The sequence below is a fragment of the Castor canadensis genome, chromosome X, assembly GCF_047511655.1.
Source record: "Castor canadensis chromosome X, mCasCan1.hap1v2, whole genome shotgun sequence".
NCBI classification, from domain to species: domain Eukaryota; kingdom Metazoa; phylum Chordata; class Mammalia; order Rodentia; family Castoridae; genus Castor; species Castor canadensis.
In genome coordinates this window covers 47,009,396-47,032,352 of record NC_133405.1, presented here as the reverse complement: position 1 = coordinate 47,032,352, position 22,957 = coordinate 47,009,396, and the positions used below count along the sequence as shown (strand labels likewise).

Genomic DNA, 22,957 nt, shown 5'->3' with positions numbered 1-22,957 from the left:
AGTTCAGCCACAAGTTCAGGGGAACACTTACTTTAGCCAGCTACTATTCATAGGGTAGAGGCTCTACACCAGGCAGCGATGGCTAAGAATACTCAGATCCCAATCATCTTCACCCCACCCAAGCTCACTTATAGGGCTATGTTCCACATCTGAAGAAGCAATCAAGAAAATCAGTAGCTATTACCACTGCCCAAAGCACTGGCTCCAAGATTTTGACAGGGTTAAAGGCTATTCAGAATAGAGAGCTCCCATGCCATGCCCCAAAGAAATATCTTTATTTGAAACAGAATGTAAGTTCTAGCTGAAGGAGTCACTCTTGAAAAAAATGAAGACCTGTTAGTAAACAATTAAGAGGAGACAGGTAGCTTTATGAGAGCAAGAATAGCTAGCTTACCAGACATACAGGAGAAAAAGCAAGCTGAAAAGAGCTGTCCTGAGATCAGAAGAATTAGATAGCCAATATATGCTACAACATGGATGAATCTTGGAAATAACATGCTAAATGAAAGAAAACAGATACAAAATGCCACATATTATGTGATTCAATTTTTTATTTTTGGCAGTATTGGGGTTTGAACTCAGAGCCTTATGCTTGTTAGTCAGGTGCTCTACCACTTGAGCCACTCTGCCAGGCTGCATGATTCAGTTTATACGAAATGTCCAGAATAGGAAAACCCATAGAAAGAAAGTATATTAGTGCTTGCCAGGGGCAGGAGGAGGGGGTAATGGGTTGTGACTGCTAATAGGTACAGGGTTTCTTTTTGGGGTAATGAAAATGTTCTCAAATTACATAGTGGTGATGGTTGCACACTCTGTGACTATATTAAAAACCACTAAATTGTACACTTTCAAAGGGTGAATTTTAAGGTGAATTTATACCTCAATTATGCTATTATTAAAAAACACATTATCATCTCAAGAGAATCAGAAAAAGCATTTGACAAAAATCCAATGTCCTTTCATGAAAAAGAAACACACTAAATACACTAGGAAGAGAAGGGGACTTCCTGAAACCTCGACAGACTATCCTCAACCCTTTTTACTGCTTTTTACTAAGGGCATATAACAAAACTATTTGTTCTGTCATGTGTTGTAAAAAATGCCTTACCCCAGCTTCTCATTGGCTTCTTATTTTGTGTTTACTTCATATGTAGTCAAATCTTTCCATCACTTATTCCTTTTATGGTCCAGGTTTTCATATCATGTTTTAAAAAACTTGCCCTCTTCAACATATGACAAGGTGTTCCATCTCATTTTAAGAAAAAACTGCAAATTTTAACTACATTGAGAACAATTTCACAGAACTGATGACAAGAAGTCTAAAACTAGTAACACAGTCTATTAAGGACACTGAAGAAGCAGGCAGCCTCACAGGTTCCTAATGGGAGTGTAAATTGGTACAACTCCTGTAGAAAAAACAAGTGGTCAATATTTTTAAAAATGAACCAGCAATACCTCCTCTGGAAATGTATCCATAAAAAATGTACTTTATGACACAGAACTATATACTTAAAAGTGATTAAAATGGATATTTCTTAAGCATATTTACCACAGTAAAATGTGTATGTGTATATATATATGTATATGTATAAAGATATACTTGTATACTCAAAAAAATAACATGTTAAATGATATCCATTGCACACCGTATTAGCAAAAGAGGAAATAACTTTGGATATACAAATTATAGTACATCTAGACCACAGAGTATTATGACGCTATCAAAAAATTACCAAAGAAACTCTCTATATACTGACTGATGTGGAAAAACTGCAAAATGGTTTAAATAAGTTTAAAAAGCAGAATATGGAATAGTGCATGTCAAAAAAGTAGTGGGCTAAGAATGCATATTCTTATTTGTTATCAAATTCATAAAGAAGCTCTGGAAGAATATATACAATTTATACTGGTTAGCTGAGTATGGGAAGGGGCAGATGTAATACAGTGTAGATGAGGGACAGAATACCTATTTATAAGATATATACTTTTATTTTGGAACCATTTGACTACATTATTTAAAAACCATATACAAATAAATGTTCATCTCCCCCATCCAAGAAATATTATTTACATATTTTCAGATTTATCTATGCCTTTAAATTATTTGTTTCCATTTTCTACCTTTAACTCATGCAAGATTTCTTATGATTAATCTTTTAGAAAAATATTAATTCTTCTGCCCCTAAAAGTTAGCCAGCTATTGCAATTCATTTAGTCAGTATTCCATCCTCTCCCTCCATAGATTTAAAATGTCACCTTCATAAACACAGGTTTGTTTCTGCACCTTAAAATATTTCACTGATTTTTATTTTTTCCATCATAACAGAGTTTCGATTATTGTAGCTCTAGAATTCATTTATTTTTACATTACATAACATTTCAAATTTACAGTAAGAGAATAAATTTATACATTTTCATAGTTTCTCTGCGAGTACTCCATCATTACTTTCATGAAAAAACACCAGGGATGGCTAGCTCATGCACTTATTCCTCCATTTGAATTTTAGAATCTTGCCAAGCCCATCCCTCCTTTCTTTCTCCCAAAGATTCCCCTTATGGTTTTATAAGAATCACATCAAGTGTATAGATTAATTTGGAAATAAAGGATATTTTTATATTATTGAGACTGTGTAATCAGTGGTTCTCTTCATTATTCATCATCTTTTATATTTCTCAGTAAAATTTTGTAGTTTTCTTCACTTAATTTATGCACTTTTAAAAAAGTTTACTCCTAGGCATTTCATATTTTTTGGTCAAAATGTTTAATTAGACTTTTCTCCCTTACATTTCCCAACAGCTATTGCTTAAACATAGAGAAGCTATTGATTTTTGCATTATTTATTTTGTAAATGGCTGTATTACTGAAACTTCTTCACTAGCTCTAATTAAATTTGTACTTGATTTATGCCCATTTTAAAATCTTGATCATTTGTCACAGATACTGGCATAACTTCAGAGCCTGACCTTAAATTACATACTCAGAGGTAACTAAGGAAGCAAATACCACTTAAGATGATTTGCTTTTAAGTTAAATGAGTCTTATTCTAAAATTTTAAAAGGGCTTAAGATACAAAATCTTATTTTCTTCATTATAGGACTAGAATCAGGTTTCTCAATGGCACCACTAACATTTTGAGACTCATATTACTTTGTTATGTAGTACTGCCCTGTGCACCATAGGATGTTTAGAAGCACTCCAGGGTCTACCCAATAAATATCAGTAAAAAGCCCATATTAATAAGCCCAGAGAGAGAAACCCAGTTATAGGGAAATGAATGAGGGAGGAGGTGAATTCAACTATGATATATTGTAAGAACTTTGGTAAATGTCACAATGTACCCCCAGTATAACAATAATAAAAATTAAAATATAAATATAAATAAAAGAAGTGTAAATCAATATACAAGAGAGATACCTGCAAACCCATGCAATTGTAGCTCTGTTCATAACAGCTAAACTGTGGAATTAGCTAAAGTGTCCAACAACTGATCAATAATAAAGGAAATATGGTATATGTATTTTGTAAGGGTTTTGCTTTGTTTTGTTTGGGGTTTTTGGTGTTTTTAGGTGGAGTTTGGGAGCCAAAACCAGAGTCTTATGCATTCCAGGCAAGAACTCTATCACTCAGCCAAATCCCCAGCCTGAAGACCTAGTACAGAGACAGGTTTTTTCATCCCTTCTAGCAATTAATGAACCCCATCCTTACAATGTCAGCAGAAATCATGTAGGAGGACAGGAATCTCTACCCTGCCTAGCAATAACTAGGAGACCCTCACCTCAGATACCTACTGCAGCAAAGTGGGGAAACTGAAGATCTACTCCCACCTTGTAGGAAAAAAGCAGCATCCTTCTTCTGCCAGAGTGATGTCAAATAAAGCTGGCTAAAACAAGAGGTTTAAATCTGATCCAGACTCCCATAACACAATGTGAAAATGTGCAGGTTTCAATAAAAAAAATCACTCATCCTTCCAAAAACCAGTAAGGTAAAAAACTGAATGAAATGATTATCAATAGATGCCAACATTAAGGCAACAGAAATGCTACAATTATTCAACAAATATTTTAAAGCTTGCATGATAAAAATACATCAATAAGCAATTATAAACACATTTGAAACAAATGAATATAAAACACCCCAGCAAGAAGAAACAGAAGCCCAGCAAAGAAATACAAAATGTAGAGAACCAAATGGAAATTTTAGATCTGAAAAATACAATAACTAAAAAAGCTCAGAAGGATCCAGCACTAGAATAGAGGATGTAGAGACATCCAACTTGAACAACACAGAAAAACAAACTGAAAAAAATTAGCAAAGCACCACTTCCTATGGAAGTATAACAAAAGATCTAGCACTCATATCATTAGAGACAAGATAAAGGGGGGGGGTGATAAAAAATAGTAGCTCAAAGAAATAATAGCTGAAATTTTATTTGACAAGAGACATAAGCTAACAGACACAAGAAGCAGAGCCAACCCATAAAGGTTAAATCTAAGTAAATCTACACAAAGGCATATCACAAAGTTCTGAAAACTAAGTACAAAGAAAAAATTGAAAACAGCAAGAGAAAAATGGCATCTAAGAAATAGAAAAAACTATTTGAACAACAAAGGATTTCTCATAAGAAGCCATGGAAGCAAGAAGGAAGGAAATAGTCCAATACTTTGAAAGTATTTAAGAAAAGGACTATCAACCCAAAGCTAATGAAAAGATCTTCTAGGAATGAAGAGTAATTGAAGACATTGAAAGATGAAGGAAATGCAGAAAATTTGTTGCTGGCAAACCACCCTAAAAGAACAGGTTGGGAAAGATCTGTACACAGAAAGAAAGTGATGAAAGACTCTTAGAACCTCAGAAAGGAAGAAATAACAAACACAAGAGCAAAAAATATGGGTAAATACAACAGGTTATCTTTCTTAAGTTTTCTTAGTTATGTTTGATAGTTTAAGCAAAAATGATAACCTTGTCTGAAGTGGTTCTAAATGTATGTGGAGAGAATATTTAAGACAATTATATTATAAACACAGGGAGGTTTAAGGAACATGCTGGAGAAAACGTTTCTGTACTTCAATCAAATTGGTAAAAGAACACCAGTAAAAAGACCATGGTAAATTATGTATACATAATAACTAGAGGAACCATTAATAAAAGTTATCCAAAGAGACACTCCTTAAAGCACCATAGATAAATAAAAACGAAAAATTTTAAAAATGTTCAAATAACCAATAGAAAGGTAGGAAATAGAAAACACAGCAAATGAAAAAGAAAAAAAGAATGAAATGGCAAGCCAGGCATGATGGTACACTTGAGAAGCTAAGGCAAGAGGATCATAAGTTCTAGGCCACCCTGGGCTACATAATGAGATGTCCCAAAAAACAAACAAACAAATAAAAAGAAATGGTAGATGTAAGTCCTAATGTAGCAATAATTATAGTATATATGTAAGTGACTTTATTTACCAACTAAAAGAGAGAACGGCAGAGGAAGTTATAAATCATGACAAAACTACATGTTTTCTACAAGAATCTCATTTTAAAAAATAAAGGTATAGGCTGGCTAAGAGTAAAAACTTGAAAAATATAGGTGGTCACAGTAGTGCATGCCTGTCAACTCAACTACACAGGAGGCTGAGATTGGGCAGATTGTGGTTCCAGGTCAGCCTTGCCAAAAAAGTTTGTGAGACTCCTCAATGGAAAAAAGTTGGGCATGATGGCACACACCTATCATCCTAGCAATGTCAGGAAGTATAAAATAGGAGGATCGAAGTCCAGGCTAGCCTGGATAAAAAGTGAGACTATCTTCAAAATAATCACAGCAAAAGTGCTAGAGGTATGGTTAAGGGGTAGAGCACTTGCCTAACAAGCTCAAAGCCCTGAGTTCAAACCCTAGTACCATCAAAAAAGAGATGAAAACTATCTCATGCAACATTAATCAAGAGTCAGTATATATGCACACCCATGTTTATTGCAGCACTATTCACAATAGCCAAGTTATGGAAACAGCCAAGATGCCCCACCACTGACGAATGGATTAAGAAAATGTGGTATCTATACACAATGGAATTTTATGCAGCCATGAAGAAGAACGAAATGTTATCATTCGCTGGTAAATAGATGGCACTGGAGAACATCATTCTGAGTGAGGTTAGCCTGGCCCAAAAGACCAAAAATCGTATGTTCTCCCTCATATGTGGACATTAGATCAAGGGCAAACACAACAAGGGGATTGGACTTTGAGCACATGATAAAAGCGAGCGCACACAAGGGAGGGGTGAGGATAGGTAGACACCTAAAAAATTAGCTAGCATTTGTTGCCCTTAACGCAGAGAAACTAAGCAGATACCTTAAAAGCAACTGAGGCCAATAGGAAAAGGGGACCAGGAACTAGAGAAAAGGTTAGATCAAAAAGAATTAACCTAGAAGGTAACACCCACGCACAGGAAATCAATGTGAGTCAACTCCCTGTATAGCTATCCTTATCTCAACCAGGAACACTTGTTCCTTCCTATTATTGCCTATACTCTCTCTCTTCAACAAAATTAGAGATAAGGGCAAAATAGTTTCTGCTGGGTATTGAGGGGGTGGGGGGGAGAGGGAGGGGGCGGAGTGGGTGGTAAGGGAGGGGGTGGGGGCAGGGGGGAGAAATGACCCAAGTGTTGTATGCACATATGAATAATAAAACAATAAAAAAAGAGTCAGTATATTATTATCATATAAAGTAGACTACACAGTGAAGAAAATTACCATAGATACTAGGATGTATTACATAATGGTAAAAGGGCCAATGCTCTAAGTGTTAGTAATCACATGTGTACACCAAATAACAGCTTCAAAACATGTGAAACAAAAGCTGATAAAGAGTGGAGGAGACGTAAATCACCTGCTTTGCAAGCATAAAGCCCTGAGTTCAAATGCTGGTCCCACAAAAAACTGGAGGAGAAATAAATTCTCTATTACACAGAGACTTCAACAGCTCTCTCTTAATAGAACAACTAGTCAGAAAATGGGCAAAGATACAGAAAAGTACAAAAAACACCATTAACCATCAGGATCTAGTAGATGTTCATAGAACTCTTCACTCAACAAAGCAGAATACATATTCTTTGCAATTGCCCATGAAATAAATACCAAGATATATCATATTTGGGGCCATAAAAGAAACATCAACAAATTTAAAAGAATTTAAAGGATACAGAGTGAGTTCTCTGACTGCAATAGATTCAAACAACCGATCAATACCAAAAAGGTAACGTGAGAATCTCTAAACATTTGAAAATCAAACATAATTCTAAATAACTGATGGGCCAAAGTGGGAGGCCCAAAGGAAATTAAAAATATATTGAATTGAAGGAAAATTAAAATATATCAACATTTGGGGGACACAATGAAAGTAGTACTGACAGGAAAATTTATATCATAGAATGTCGACATCAGAAAACAAGAAAGGCATAATCAAGACTGTAAGCTTTCAATTCAAGAACCTAGAAAAGAAATAGCAAAACAAGTCCAAAGAAAGTAGAAGAAAATAATGAGCAGAAATCAATAAAACTGATAAACAAATACAACAGAAAAAAATCAGTGATTCAAAGAGCCACTTCTTAAAAAGATCAAAATAAAAGATAACAAAAAATCCCAGTTGACTACACTGCTGTTTTTCGTAAAATCATACTACCTACTGACATTATCCAAATCCTTATGCAAAAGGATCCATATAATACACTGCTATTTTAGATGCTTTTTCTAGCTAAAAAAAAAAAAAGAAGACATGCACGGACAAGTTACACAGATGAGAAATTAGCACTGGAAAAGATGTTCAGCATCATTAGCCATCAGGGAAATTTCAAATTAAAGCCACAATACGATATCTACAGGCACTAAAATTCTCTTTAAAATACTGATGACAACAAATGATAGTGAAGGTGCAGAGAAACTGGATCACACATGCATTGCTGGTTGAGTACATAAAATGGGACAGCCAACCTGGCAAACAGTTGGGCAGGGTCTTATAAAACTGAATATGTAACTACCATATGACCCAGCAATTGCATTCCTGGGCATAAAATTATCCCAAAGAAATCAAGACTTAATTTTTAAAAAAAAACATACTACAAAAATACTCATAGCAGTTTTATTTGTAATAGCCAAAAAGTAGAAACAAGTTATCTATCTGTGAATGTTATTGTTTGAATGTGTCCCCCAAAGTTCATATGCTTGAAAATTAATCCCCAGTGCAACCATGTTAAGAGGTAGGACCTTAAAGAGATGATTAGATCATCAGGGCTATACCCTTATGAATGGATTATATCATTTTTGTGGGAGTGGGCTCATTATTGAAGAATGCTTGGCCCACTTCCCTCTCTCTCCTGCCCACATACTTTCCTCCTTGGATGACATAGCATAAAGGTCCTTGCCAGATGCAGGCCTCTGAGCCTCCCAGCCTCCAGGGCTGTAGGAAATGAATTCATTATAAATTACCTAGTCTCAAATATTCTGTTATAACAGCCCAAATGAACTAAGACAATGGATAAATAGTTAAACAAACTGTAGTGCATTCATATAAATAATGGAATAGTATGCAGCAATAAGAAGAAACAAAAAATTGCTACACACAGCAATCTGGGAATCTCCATAAAATTATGCTGAGTGGAAAAAAAGCCATTCCCAAAAGATTGCATACTGCATGGTTCAGTGTTGCTAGAGATTGAAATATATTTTTTGAAATGACAATTATAATAATGTAGAACAGATTAATAGTTGCCAAGTTAAAAAGGGCAGGAGAAAAGTGGATGCTGCTATAAAAAGGCAAAATAAGGGAGGGGATACTTACAGTGACAAGACATATTATATGACTTGACTGCATCAATATTAATATCCTGGTAATGATATGGTACTACAGTTATGAAAGATGGGAAAAACTATATAAAAGGTATGTGGAATCTCTATATTATTCTTTACAACTGCAAGAGAATGCACAATTATGTCAAAATAAATTTTAAATTAAAAAAGTAAAATATTTTTGATACATATAAAATTCTAAGAAAAATAATGCTTGTACCAATATCAGAGGATTAAGATATTGTAATTACATACCAATGGGAAAAAGATAAGTACCATATTAGAAATATTGGAAAATGGAGCAAAGGACACAGACAAGGAATTCATCTTCTCTATCTTCTCGTCTCTTTCTTCCCTTCCCCTCCCTCCCTCCCTCTCTCTCTCTCACACACACACAAATATAATTAATCAAAAAATAACCTGAAAACAATTCACATACACAAATATAATTAACAAGCATATGACCTGGAAAATAATTCAGCCTAACTGCTAATAAAAAAATATAAATGAGGATGACAACAATACTACTTTCACTGTTAAATCACCAAAGCTTAAAGAACACACACACAAAAAGGATAACATCCAATATATGCAACATATCCAACAGATGCTGGGAAATACATTTTTATAAGACAGCAAGTTACATACAGTGGTACCTATTACATGCCAGACAAGGTTCTAAGCATTTTACCTAATTAACTTAAGCACTGATAGGTTAAAGTACTTGTTCAAGGTCATAGAACTAGTAAGTGATGGAGCCAAGACCCAAATATTTATTTCCTAGTTATTTTGTTTTGTTTAATATCAGATATTTATTATTTGTGACATCAAAATTCATTTGTGCATAATTAAAATTATGCCCCCCAAGGTAGTGACCAAATATTCTAGCATCATAATTTCAATGCTCCATTTATCTTCTTTGTCCTACAGTGCCACTGTACAATGTCAAGCAATCAAAACAGGAACTATTAACACTATTAATAATACAGATATTTCTATAATACCTATAATTTTAAGAGTATTTTTCCTTTTTGGCTATTCCAAAAAGCTCTGAATCATAATTCTGAGTATATAATTTAATAAAATGTATTTTAAAAATAAAATGTATTAACATGTCAGTATAATTTCCAAGTTCTAAAATATCAGGGGCATCTATAATAAAAGTAGGTTTATATGGTTTGTAAACCAGAACTCTTTATTAACTGCATTTTGGTTTAGCAAGATCCTGAATATCTTCTCACTAATGTTCAGTATGGTCAAATGTATTTTACTGAATCTTAATTACTTAGAAACTGGCAGCCCATGTATATACCATGTAAGATGTCAGTACACACAAAATATTTTAGCAAGAATATACCATTCCCCAACCATAATTTATTGAATTGTCATAATATTCTGTAAAATTTTATACTATTCTAAAGATAAGTCTCTCCTTTCTATTGTACTTCCTGATAAACTTCATTTTTGAAGTTTTATTTTTCAAAAGGAAAAAACATAAAAGCTTGTGAACAAGAAATACTAGTTAAAAATAAGCATCACACAATTGGACAAAACATTTCAGTATAACTCTATTATTACTATACACCAATTTGTCTAGGTTCTCAGAAGGCATAACTTTCTCCAAAACATAGCTTGGGTCTAAACTTAAAAGTCCAAACCAGGAGTACTTTGTATTTAATTTCTACCACATTCATCAATGACAATAAAAACATTCATCATAAAAACAATTCTCTCTCACACACAAATGTAATTAATAAGCTGAAAATAATTTACACATAAATACAATTATATGATAAATAGTAACAGAGATAACTGCCAACAAGGAAAGTTGGAATTTCAGTCAAATAAAAATTCTTAAAATCAATCTTGAATACTGTGCCTTTCCATTAGAGTGAAGTTCAAACCTTACACATAGACTGTCTGCTAAGGTTGAAAAGAACATGATTGTGTAGCAATTGTTCCACTACAGGCCTGGGCAGCAGGAATGGGTGTTGGGGGTGGGGGGGAATCCTGCAAATGCTATTGGTTGATCAGCAATCCCCATGGAGACAATATTGAAACTGGTGCTTACAGTCTGAGGTGTGCTTCCATAGATGAATGAGAAGCCTGTGGCTATGGCCAACTGAGTAGCAGAGATGGTAGCAGAGGCAAAAGTAAAATAAGTGGATGTCATCACTTAATGTGATAGAGTGTTGCTGGTTACAGTATTATTAAGGGTGCTGGTACCAATCCCCAAAGCCCTTGTAAACACTGCAAGCTGTGTAGAAACAGTGCTGCCCAAGTTTAATTTTGGTGCATTTATTCTAAACAGAAAAAGGGGGAAATCAACATAATAGTTCTCTTGTATGTTAAAAGGCAGCTAGATAACATAGCTCCTGTCATATTAAGTTTTAAATAAGAACAGTTTGGCCAAGTGCAGTGGCTCAAGCCTGTAATCCTAGCTACTTGGGAGGCAGAGATAGGGAGGATTGTAGTTAGAGGCCAGTCCAGGCAAAAAGTTCGCAAGATCCCATATCAACCAATGACTAGGCACATACCTGTTATCCAAGCTATGCTGGGGAAGCACAAATAGGAGGATCATAGTCCGGGCTGGCCTAGGCATAACACAATACCCTATCTCAAAAATAATCAATGCAAAAAGGGCTGGTAGAGTGGCTCAAGTGGTACAGTGTCTACCTAGCAAGCACAAGGCCCTGAGTTTAACAGCCGGTACCGCCAAATAAATAAACAAACAAATGTAACTGTTTGTAAGATTTTGTTTGATGGGTCATTTTACCTCAACACAGAAAGAAAGATAACCAGATATTAACATAGGAATACATTTATAGTGCTTCCTATTCGCTCATCTATAAATAAAGGTTCCCTAATTTGGTCCACTTTAAAGTAAAAAATGTTTACTATTTGATAGGGAAAGAGTAATTCAGAAAAAAAATTTTTAGTAGACAAAGGAGTTATTCTTCCAGTGAGCTCTGATGATTTCTCTAGGTCTAGTGGGTTTTCTGACAGACTTTATAAAACAATACAATTTTTTTTGTTTTAGACACAGAATCACAAAGTAAAACAAGAAGCATCTCTTTAATACAAGTTCTAAAAAATTTAAATATTTGTCATAACTCGTGACAAAATACTTCAATATTTAAGCTACCTAGACCTTCTAAGAAAGATTATTTAGCACTCAATTATAAGTTATTAAATAACTCTAACAGGACTGGAGAGAATTCCAGAAAGAATATCCCAGCTTCCGTGGGGCTCATGGGGTGCTATTTAAAGACACAGATCCAACTAGATTTACTTAGAAGGCATTATATGAGTGTCACCTTTAAAATTCTGAAATATAAAGAGGAAACTGTATAATCAAGGTCATTACAATGATCAATAGATGAAGATTTCTAGAGAGATACTTAAAAAGCAGCAGCCTAATTTCAAGGTGATATATGTACAAAACTCAGTGAATACTCCTCTTCTGACTCACATGGAACAACACTACAGATCAGAATTCAATGTGTTTTGTGCTCAAATCGGAAATGGATCCAATTTATAATATCTTGGGAATGAGTAGCATAATTCCAAATAGTTGACTTAGAAATGCCATACTTTTTATTTACCTGTCTTCTCTTTGAATTCAAAGATTGTCTTTGAGAGAGTTCCTCTTTTGCCATTAAAAGAATCAGAAACTGTTTTTGCTCTTACCCTAAGGAAAACTCATTTCTACTAAATTTTTTATGCAAATGGTGTTCTGAAGTTGAATCTTGGAGTCTTATGTAGCTGGAGTTACTTAATGAGAACAGGCTGGTGGAAGGTGAAGATGTACTTGCAACTGGTTGGGACAGAGTCCCAAAATTAAACCCACCCATTCCAGGTATAAAGAAAGTAAACCCTGTAGCTGAATTGGTGGTAGTTGTCTTTGCAGAGCCCAAAGTGAACCCACCTATAGAGGTACTAGTTCCTCCAAAATTAAAAGCGCTTATGACTCCAAACCCTAAAAGGGCTTAGAATGGAAAAACCTAAAAGAGAGGAATGGAAAAACATTTAGAGATCTCAATGAGACCTCCAAGTGAACACGGTGGATGGAAGTCACACTGGAATCACTCCTCTGTGCTCCAAATTCCTAGAAATACCAGTTACACTCATTTAATAAAAACATTTTTAATACAAAGCAAAGTTTCTCCAGAAAGAGAGATAATTTTCCAGGTGTCAGACAGAAGAGGAATTCTTACTGATAAGCAGAAGCTAAAGCTGCTTAGTACAAGTGGATGACTTGAATGAGCTATGTGTCTTAACAGTTGGAAATATGATAGGACTGAGTATAGTTTGAGGCCAAAAGATTAAGACCACAGGCTCCTTAATCAGCAGAAACTTAGTGAAGCTTAAATGTGGGAAACATATACAGGAGAATGGAAAAGGTGGGGGAGATAAATGGAACCCCCAAGCTGGTACAGAAGATATGTATAGATGGCTTGAACTCAATTTAACTTTGTGGTGTGGAAATTTCAAGCTAAGATGCTAATATGAAAACTGATTAGGAGGTGATGAAAGCTTCAGAGTCCAGGCAAGCTGCCCATCATATCACTCAACAAGGCTGTCTCTACTTTCTAGGTCACATGTGGTTAAAAAAAAAGCCCTTAGAAGATTAACTCATAGATAAGAATCACAAAACATGTAAGTAAGTGGTCTTTTATACCATAAAGGAGAGAATAGTCTTCAAAAGAATTAAAGCTGATAAAGCAATTTGAATGGAAAATTAAAATATATGCTCAATATGTTCAAAAGTCTCAAGAAAAAACCAGCATCCATAAAACAAGTCAATGTGAAAAAGAAACAAGAAGAAAGCCAAGAAATGGATATCAATTAGAAACTCACTAAAAACTGTACAAAACAAAAATGGGAGGGGAAATAGTAAAAAAAAAAAAAAGAAAGAGAGAAAAAACAAAAACAGAAAAGGACGGGGGAATAACAATAAAAGAGCAATAAAAGGCTCAAGAGATAGATTTATATAATAAGCTAGACACAGCTGAAGAAAAGAAAATCAGTGAATAGGAAGAAAGAGAAGAAACTTCCAGAACACAGTACAGATAAAGTGATGAGAAAAAAGAAATTAAAAAAGAAAGAGCTGCTTCAATATTTATCCAACAGGAATACAAAATGAAAAAATAAAATGGTGGAGATAATATTTACAAGAAGTGAGTTTGCTAGAAATAAAATAAAATGATTCTAAGATTAAAAATATAAGCATAATCAAGCAACCTTTCAACCCAAACATACACACATAGCTCCTTACATATACTATGCTGAAATGCTAGAATATTAAGTACAGAGAAAAATTCTGAAACTTACTACTGGGGAAAAAAAGATTTACCTAATAAGCAGTAATAACCAGAATGATAGCAAGTTCTTCATTATCAACAATAAATGTTAGAAGACAATAGAAAAACATCTTAAAGTGCTATGGGAAAATTATTGTGAATTTATAATCCTATCTCAGTCAAGATTAATAGAGTGGGATGTACCTAAAAATTAACTTTTACACAATAGCTATGAAAGGTAATTTTAAGTAATAAGTTTCAGAAGTATTTCATCAAAACTAAGAGTCCCATTACTTTATGTGCCACTATAAAAAGGAAAGGGGAAATAAACACCAACCATTCATAATTCCTCATCACTTAATTGTTTATACCTTTGGAAAGAGCGCTTTCCATTGGTTTTATCAAATATGGGAATGTTGAGAAAAACGTATAAACAAAGAAACTTGGGTTAGGTGTGCTACCTCTAAATTTTACATTCATTATCCTATTTTCAACTTAAATTTCTTGGCATCTTGTATGTCACCAAGAGCACTGTTAATTCAGCATTGTGTGTGTGTGTGTGTGTGTGTGTGTGTGTGTGTGTGTGTGTGTGTGTGTGTGTGTGTGTGTTACTGGGGACTGAACCTAGGGTCTCGAGCTTGCTAGTCCTGGGTAGTACCACTTGAGCCACAGCCCCCAGCTCTTTTGTTTTTCTTTTTGTGCTGGCTCCTCGGGACACTTCTGCCTGTGCCTCACCAGTAGCTGGGGTTATACATTCAAAGAAAAAAATACTACATGATAAAGGGCTTCTGCAGAAAACCACTGGACCAAGAAATATCATGAGAGCTCACTAGAAGTGCCACTAGAAAGGGGCAAGTGGTCCTGGTCTGGCAATCCAACCTAAATGGGACTTATGGAATTAACTAAAGGACTTGGAAGGAAGAAAACAATTCAGTGAGTGCAGATGCCTACCAGAGTGTTCCAGTCTCTTAAAAGCATGGGTGCTCCAGCTTCCTCACTTCTAAAATTTTGGCATTTCTACTAAGTGAGTAACCAAAATATTTTTCAAAAATAAGTTCACTAAGACTCTCTGCATATATTACCTTACCTAATTTAATTTAATGTAAAGTGCTATGTGAAAGTTTTCCAAAATATAATGCTGGAGTTATCCTTGCTGTCAGTGAAGGATCAGCAAATCAAGGATAATTATGAAGCATGCTCAGCTGGCCATAGAGTGAACATACATTAGATTTCAAATTATGAATCCAAAAAAGTTATTATGTATCTATCGCATTTATCAGCATGCAAATTATCTGCAATGTGTACTGCCACTTATTAATCTAGGGAGTGTTGTGGGTAGCAAGAAACTGATCTAGGATCAATAAATGATTGTAGGTCATTTCAGGACACACCACTTTACCACTCAAGTTCCTGAATATCTTCTGTGATATAAAGAGGAAAAGAAAAAGAGAAGCACTTAGTGAATCTGAAATAGCTTATCTTTAGTGACCTAAAAATAAATCAGAGGGCTGGTGGAATGGATCACTTGGTAGAGTGCCTGCCGAGCAAGCATGAGGCCCTGAGTTCAAACCCCAGTTCTGCAAAAAAAAAAAAGTTGAAAACAAATCAAAAAGGGATTTTGATCTCCATCCTGTAGCTAAGGAAACTGAGGCATGAAGATATACTAAATAACTTTCCCAAGGTCAAGTGACTAGTAAGTAAAGGAACTGGACACAATACTTCTATTTTAATAATAGCTTAAGCAATACATCATTGGGGAGATAAATCCACTATGTCTTAAAAGGCAGAAACAAGATTTCAAGCCTGAGTACCTATTGCAAGCCATTTCAGCATAAATGTGTGAATACTTCTACCTCACAAAGTAGTAGATTTGGGAGGAGTCATTCATACCACTATTTCCCTACATTTCTTTGAGAAATGACTGTCAAGAGGTAACTAGCATAGAAGCTCACTCATAATTTATTAAAAATTGTTCCTACCTTCTTGGAAGCAAATTGACTATTCTTTCTTAGAGGCATCATTTTCCCCTAAACTGCCTAGCTACTTGACAACCATCAAGTTCCACGAATGCACTTCACCTTCTCAAGAACATCATGACTAAGAGATCTGGTCTGAAAATTCATGTTACACAAACCATTCCTACAAATAGCACCCTCTGATAATACATGTGGTTCTTTAACATATGCTTTAGAGAGGCAACAAAGCAGGAGAAAAGTACAAACTCACTGAAGAAATCCCTTATTCCATCAAGATACAAAGCTTTTCCAAAAAAGTTCTGAAGAAGAAAGTGGAAAAAGCTAAGCCTCAAAGTACATTGTTTGCCACTAATTGTTATGGATACCAATTCTGGAAATAAAAACTGAGTTACTTATGTTACATTCTAAATAGGCCCCACAGAGAAATTGATAAGGAAAGGTGACATTTGCATAGGCATTTGGAAGGCTCAAATTTATCATGGTTATCATTTTATTTGATACCAAAACAAAATACAGGACTTCTGAAAATGGTGCCCCAGTTTGGAGTTCATATTAGGCATCTTAAGCTGGTTACGTTCCACATTGAGTCTTTTTCCCTTTTATACTATAACTTCTCAAAGCCATAAGATCAAAATCTAATTTTAAGAGCTAGGAAAGATTTTTAATGCCATAACTAAGGCTAATTTTCTAAATATTAAAAGTGTGAGGCTGGGGGTGTAGGTAAGTGATAGATGACTTCCTACCAAGTGTGAGTCCCTGGGTTCCACCAAAAGCACTACAAAAAGTGTGATATTACAGGAGACTGTGAATTGCTATGAAGGCAGTCTCATTTTCAGTGAATGATGTTAGCAGTTACAAAATTAGGAAAGGAAAGACCAGGCTGGTACCAAAGGGGAGGGTGGCAGAAGGACTAAAGAAAGACAATCTTATAGAAGCTGAGCAAGGGAGGGTGGGCATATTGGACAGAGACCTGAGAGGGTCCTCCAGCCCCAGGCAGAGAAAAGACAGAACATAGGGATGGAAGACCAGAAGGAGGGAAGAGTTGGGAGAAGGGCAAAGGATGAAAGGCATTCAAATTCCAAAAAAAAAGTAGCCTCAAAGATATGTCCCATATTGAGAAGTGGGCCCAAAACTTTAGAGAAAAAAAAAAGAAGACAGATACAAAAGAAAACTGGAAATGTCTGAAGGCCAGGATTCATGAAAACCTTTCACAGGGATGCAAGTAAGCAAAATTGTCATTTAAAGATCTCAAGAACTATTATCTTAGAAAAATACATCTGGTTCATACAATTTAATATTTTTTAAAGCAAATTTTCACTTTTTTTCAGGGCCTCACTCCAAAAAACAAGGCTATCAGGCATATGCTTTTGAAAAGCATGATTCTTGTTTGGAATTTTATATTTTTATTGTGATAAAATATACATAACATAAAAGTTGCTACTTTATTTCTAAGTGTAAATTCAGAGACATTAAATGCATGCACAGTGTTGTTCAACTGTCACAACTATTTATTTACAGAACTTTTCAATTCCAAGAAGAAACTTTATGTCACTTGAATTCATTCTCCCCTCTCCCAATTCCTGGTAACTCTTGTACTTTCTGTCTCTATGAGTTTCCCTACTTCAGGTACCTCATGTAAGTAGAATCATACAATATTTGTATGACTTACATGAATATTTGTGTACCTAAAAAAAAACTAAACATCCAACAAAGATAGAGGAATGGCAATTTTACAAAGTGATATAATCATACAATAGAATACTCTACAGCAATAAAAATAACTATGTACAAAAATATTAAAGCCTGGTACTTGTGCCTCATTCCTGTAATCCTAGCTACTTGAGTGGCTGAGATTAGGAAGAACATGGCTCTAAGACAGCCCCAGGGAAAAAAGTTTGTGAGACCCCATCTCAATGGGAAAAAGCTGGGCACAGTGGCACACACCTGTCATCCCAATGAGGGAAGGAAGCATAAAATAGGAAAATCATGGAAAAAGTGATACTCCCCCCCAATCTCCAAAATAACCAGAGCAAAAAGGGCTGGGAGCATCGCTTGAGTGATAGAGCACCTGCCTTGCCAGCAGCAAGCCCAAGTGCAAACCCCAGTACAACTCATATAAAAATCTGAAAAAAAAAAACAGTACTGCAAAAAAAATGGGCATAAAGCATAACAAAAGAGTAAGACCAGTGTACCATTTATATAAATGTGAAACACACACAAAAATAATCCTCAGGCTTTAAAGAAAATGTACAATGTTATTAATAGTTAAACCTTTGGTGCATTCATGGGTAATGGTATATAATTGTCTGTGTTTTTCTGTGTGAAGTATTTCATAATTTTTTAAAGAAGAACTACTTAATGTGCTAGAATGACAGAAAATAAGACAATATATGAGCTCTGAAGAGGGAGAGGTGCTATAAGATCAATTATAGCTCTTATTCTTCTAGTCAACTTAATTGGCTGCTTTATAAAAAATTTAAATTAAAAATTAATACACATTCATATAATCTTTGGAAAATATATTCATAAAGAAAGCTAATCAGTGTGAGTGTTATTATGGCAGATTCAAGAATCTACTTGAACCTGCTATGATTCATATATTTTTTAAATAACTCATTTCAAAAATGTCTATAATTGTTAGTGGGGAAAAAGTACATTCAGCCTAACTCATATGTACAAAGGACACCACAGCTGATCACTGTGGCCTAGCATATAGAAAGAAAAATTCCCTGCTCAGGTCCTGATCCTTGGTCTTTCTATTACTAAGCTGCTTGTTAAGCTCACTGAATTCAAAGACTAAAGTTATAGAAATGATTTTAAGTAATCAAGATTTTACAGGGCTATTTTATAACATGGAATAGCTGGAAACCAGTCTTCTTTGGCTAGTTTGGTTAAGCTAAAAAAATTTTAGTCTACTCTATGGAATATTAGTCTAATATTAATAATGCAAACTTTAAAGACTGTGAAACATAGAAAAAAATCTCAGAACAGTATTAAGAACAACAAAAAACCCTGTACAAAGATCACAATCATGTAAAAATATGGGGACATATGGATAAAGACAAGAGGGGAACAAAACAATCATATTTTGATAAATAGGTGAAATTTTTCATCCTTAATTTCTTTCAAAGCTGGTTTAATGAATTATTTAACCAGCATTTTAAAAGAGTTACTTTCTCGAGAGATCAAGATTGTATTAGTGGGTCTGTCTAAGGGAACTATAGGAGGTGGAGAGGGAAAGAAAATGTTAGAGAATGAAAAATATTGAAACAACCCATCTATATATGAATACAATATACTGCACTGTAAGCTGTTGAATAGGGGAGCATGGTGATAAAGAGTAAGTAGTAGAGGGATTAATTTGATTAAAGCACGATATATACAGGCCTGAAGTACCAAGGTAAAAGCCCCTTGGACTATTAATACACACTTAAAAAAATGAAGGGCAGGAGAGTAAAACAGGCCTTTTTTCCAGGGTGGGTACCAGTGGGAATGGGTTGGGCATAAGGGAAGGAGGAATGAGGGTGAATACGGTGGATGTATTTTGTACTTATACATGAAAACAGAAGAATGAAACCTATTGAAATTGTGCTAAGAAGGTGGGCTGGGGAAGAGAGAGAATGATGGAGAGAGTAAATCTAAGACATAAACACGTATGTAAATATCACGAAGTATCTCCCTGTACAACTATTATATGCTAATAAAAAATAAATAAAAGTTAAGAGGGAAAAAAGGAGCTACTCTCTGTATCATAAAAGGATTAGCTAAATGATAGTCGTTTTCATAGTTATAAACCCACAGAAAATTTTGGGTGCATTTAAAAATTTTTTTTAAATGTCCCAAGTTGTATTACTGTAAAACCATACTAGCAGTCAAATTCAGTTACCTCTGCTCTTGGTAGGCAAATCAGGGAACCTCTCCCCATTTCAATTTCTGCCTCTAGATTTGATCTGCTATCAAGGAAGAATGGACGAGAATATTCAACTTAGTCAAGTTGAGTTCTATTCTCTGAAATCTACTCACAGACAGTATGGTTCTGGGCAAGTCACTGAACCTCTCCAACCCTGACGTTTCACAACCTTTAAGTTTCTGTATTCAGTCAGGACACTCCATAGAAGCCAAATGCTTGCTAAGCAGGGTGGCTCATGCCTGTAATCCTAGTTACTTAGGAGGCAGAGATCAGGAGAATCACAGTTCTAAGCCAGCCTGGGCAAACAGTCTGCGAGACCCAACCTCGAAAAAAACCATCATAAAAGGGGCTGTGGAGTGGCTCAAGGTGTAGGTCCTGAGTTCAAGCCCCAGTACTGCAAAAAAAAAAAAAAAACAAAAACAAAACAAAAGTAGCAGCCAAGTGCTTGAAGATTCATCTCAGATCCCAGACCCATCCCCTATCTCCTCAATCTGGGGGAAAAAGTGCTTAGCATTGTATTCCACCTTGCCAGGGGCAATTATAGCCCTAAAAATTATAGCCCTAAAAATAAATAACATCTAGGGCTGGGGGCCATGGCTCAAGTGGCAGAGTGGCTTAAAAACCAAAAGTTTAAGATCACTGTCTTTGTGAATGACAAATTCATTAATGTGTTGTGGTCTACCTTTTTAAAAGTATAATGGAAAGTGTCAGAGCATATTACATGTAGTAAGTACTGTTTTTGCAAAACTAGTTGTCAAATATAAATTGTGTATTTGTGTACTGGGGACACAAGATCATGGCCAAAAGGCTGACGAATACTGGTTGGAACCTCCTTCAGTGTAACCCCAGCACTGGGGAAGCTGAGGCAGGAGGAGCACGAGTTAAAGGCCAGCCTAGACTGGCTAATGAGTCACTTTGAAAAAGTATTTCCAAGAAGTAGAACCTAAAATTTCCCCAAATTTGGCAAAAGACATAAATTTAAAGATTTAAGAAGCTGAACAAGAACAACAAAAAACCCAACAAAGAAAGTGCAGTGGCTCATATCTGTAATCCCAGTCACTTGGAATATGGAGATGGGTTGGATCCCAGTTTGGAGGGCAAAAAGTTAGTGAGACCTCCATCTGAAGAAAACAAGCCAGGCATGTCCTTGCACACCTGTAGTCCCAACTATGCAGGAGGCCTTAGGTAGGAGACGGCGGTTAAGGCCATGTACCTGAAAACTAAGGGAAGCAAAAAGGGTTTGGGGGCGTGGCTCAAATAATAAAGGGTCTGCTTACCAAGTCCGAGGCCTTGAGTTCCACCCCCAGTATAGCAAACACACACACACAAAACCAGTGGTTAGGCACTACAAACTTAGAATTAATGCACAATGATGCAGAATTTTTAAAAAATAAGCAAAAAGGAGATAATGTAACATAAGCTCCACAAGTATCTAGAGATTTAACAAAATGCAAGATACTTACACCATGATCTCCCACAGTAATAAGGGCAATTAACAGTATAATTTCGCCAAAAAGCCAATAACTTTAGTTTAGTCAATAACTTAAATATTCTACCCTCCATTTTTTGTTTACCATGCATAATAACAAATGATGAATAAATTACTCAAACTTCACTATGGCCTGTGCCACATGGAGTGGGAATTAAGAAAAGCATAGTAGCAGAGAGAAGGGAAACAGTTTAGTGCATTCACAATCGAATTCCAATTAGTTGATAACCAAAAGTAACTACTCATTAAAACCATCTTATCTCTCCTAGCTTACAACACGAATAATGTATGGAGGAGCTTCTTACTGTCACAACTAGTTAGTCCCAAATACTCCAAATAATTTTTGCGCCATAACTCGGGTCACAACTCAGCTCCTACGTGAAGACATCCAAATTTCCAAGCACTGGCAAGCGGGCATCGCACCTCGGTTTCTCTACTCCAAGGGTTTTGGAGAAAACAGGGCATCCAGACCCACGATGTTCCTAGGACTGGGAGCCAAGTGTGGCTCCAGCTGGTGTCCCACATGAGCCTCATGGCAGCCAACAGGGTCCCTCAGACCAGGTAGGCTTGCCCAAGCAGAGACTAAAAAGCTCCATCCCACTGTGCACACCCACGCGAGCGCACTGAACCGGGACAGAAACACTATATATGGGGGGAGGGGCGTGGGGCGCGAGCACCAAACCACAGCCAAAGCGTCCCAACTGATACTACCCGTCCGCCGCGCCCACCGCTCCAGATTTGCGAGACACAAGAGTTCTCCTGGCTGGAATTCACTCGGTAAAAAGCATAACGGTGAGCGAAGCCTGGTGACAAATGAAAACCCTGCAAACTTACCTTAGTAGCAGCAGGGGATCACTGTCCCGTCCCCAAAGTAAATGGACAGGTTTCTGAGACCGCGCTGCCACCAAAGGGGCGGGCCTCGAACCCGGTCGATACGGAAAGAAACGACCACCAAGATGGAGAGACGATAATCAACACAGAAGCTTCACTGGGGATTGGGGGGGGGGGTCGACCTACTTAACTAGAAAGGGCGGCCCCTGACCCCGAACGGGACGCACTCGGATTGGTTGATTTTGGCGTCATTTCAAAAGAGACTCTTCTATGATTGGCCAGGAAAGTCAAGCGGGAACCCAGAGGCTGGAGTTGGGGCTGGGAGGCGGGTAACAAAGTTGTTGCCCAGGTAACACAAACGCGCAGGTATCGCTGCTCTCTCTTCTCCCAGCCTCGCCAGCCGCGGAAAACTGACCAAGGTGAGGAAACTCGAACCTCAGGAGCCGGAAAGATGGGGTACTTAAATGCTGTGACTATCGGAAAAACTGAAGGGGAACTCTACGTGCCCCCCCAAAAGTCACAAGTTGAGGATGGTAGAGGCGTAATGTTCCCTAAATCCCGCTCTCCTACACTAGAAACTCGGTCTCTCAGGACGCGGGTGAGAGATGACGCAGTT

General features: G+C 36.2%; 2 protein-coding genes across 3 annotated transcripts in view; one reads left to right on the top strand and one right to left on the bottom strand.

Annotated features, from left to right (window-relative positions):
* Nup62cl (nucleoporin 62 C-terminal like) overlaps positions 1-22,957 on the bottom strand; it is a 104,582-nt gene that overhangs the window by 61,067 nt on the left and 20,558 nt on the right. The window contains exon 1 of one of the 2 annotated variants that reach the window (XM_074062534.1): positions 22,345-22,489. The exons of the other annotated variant lie outside the window; for it this stretch is intronic. The gene's annotated coding sequence lies outside the window, so the exon portion shown is untranslated. Of the gene's footprint in view, positions 1-22,344; positions 22,490-22,957 lie in introns of those variants that run through there. 2 annotated transcript variants of the gene reach the window in all.
* Positions 22,623-22,957, top strand: part of Dnaaf6 (dynein axonemal assembly factor 6) — a 48,164-nt gene continuing 47,829 nt past the window's right edge. The window contains exon 1 of the mRNA XM_074062536.1: positions 22,623-22,760. The gene's annotated coding sequence lies outside the window, so the exon portion shown is untranslated. The remainder of the gene's footprint in view (positions 22,761-22,957) is intronic.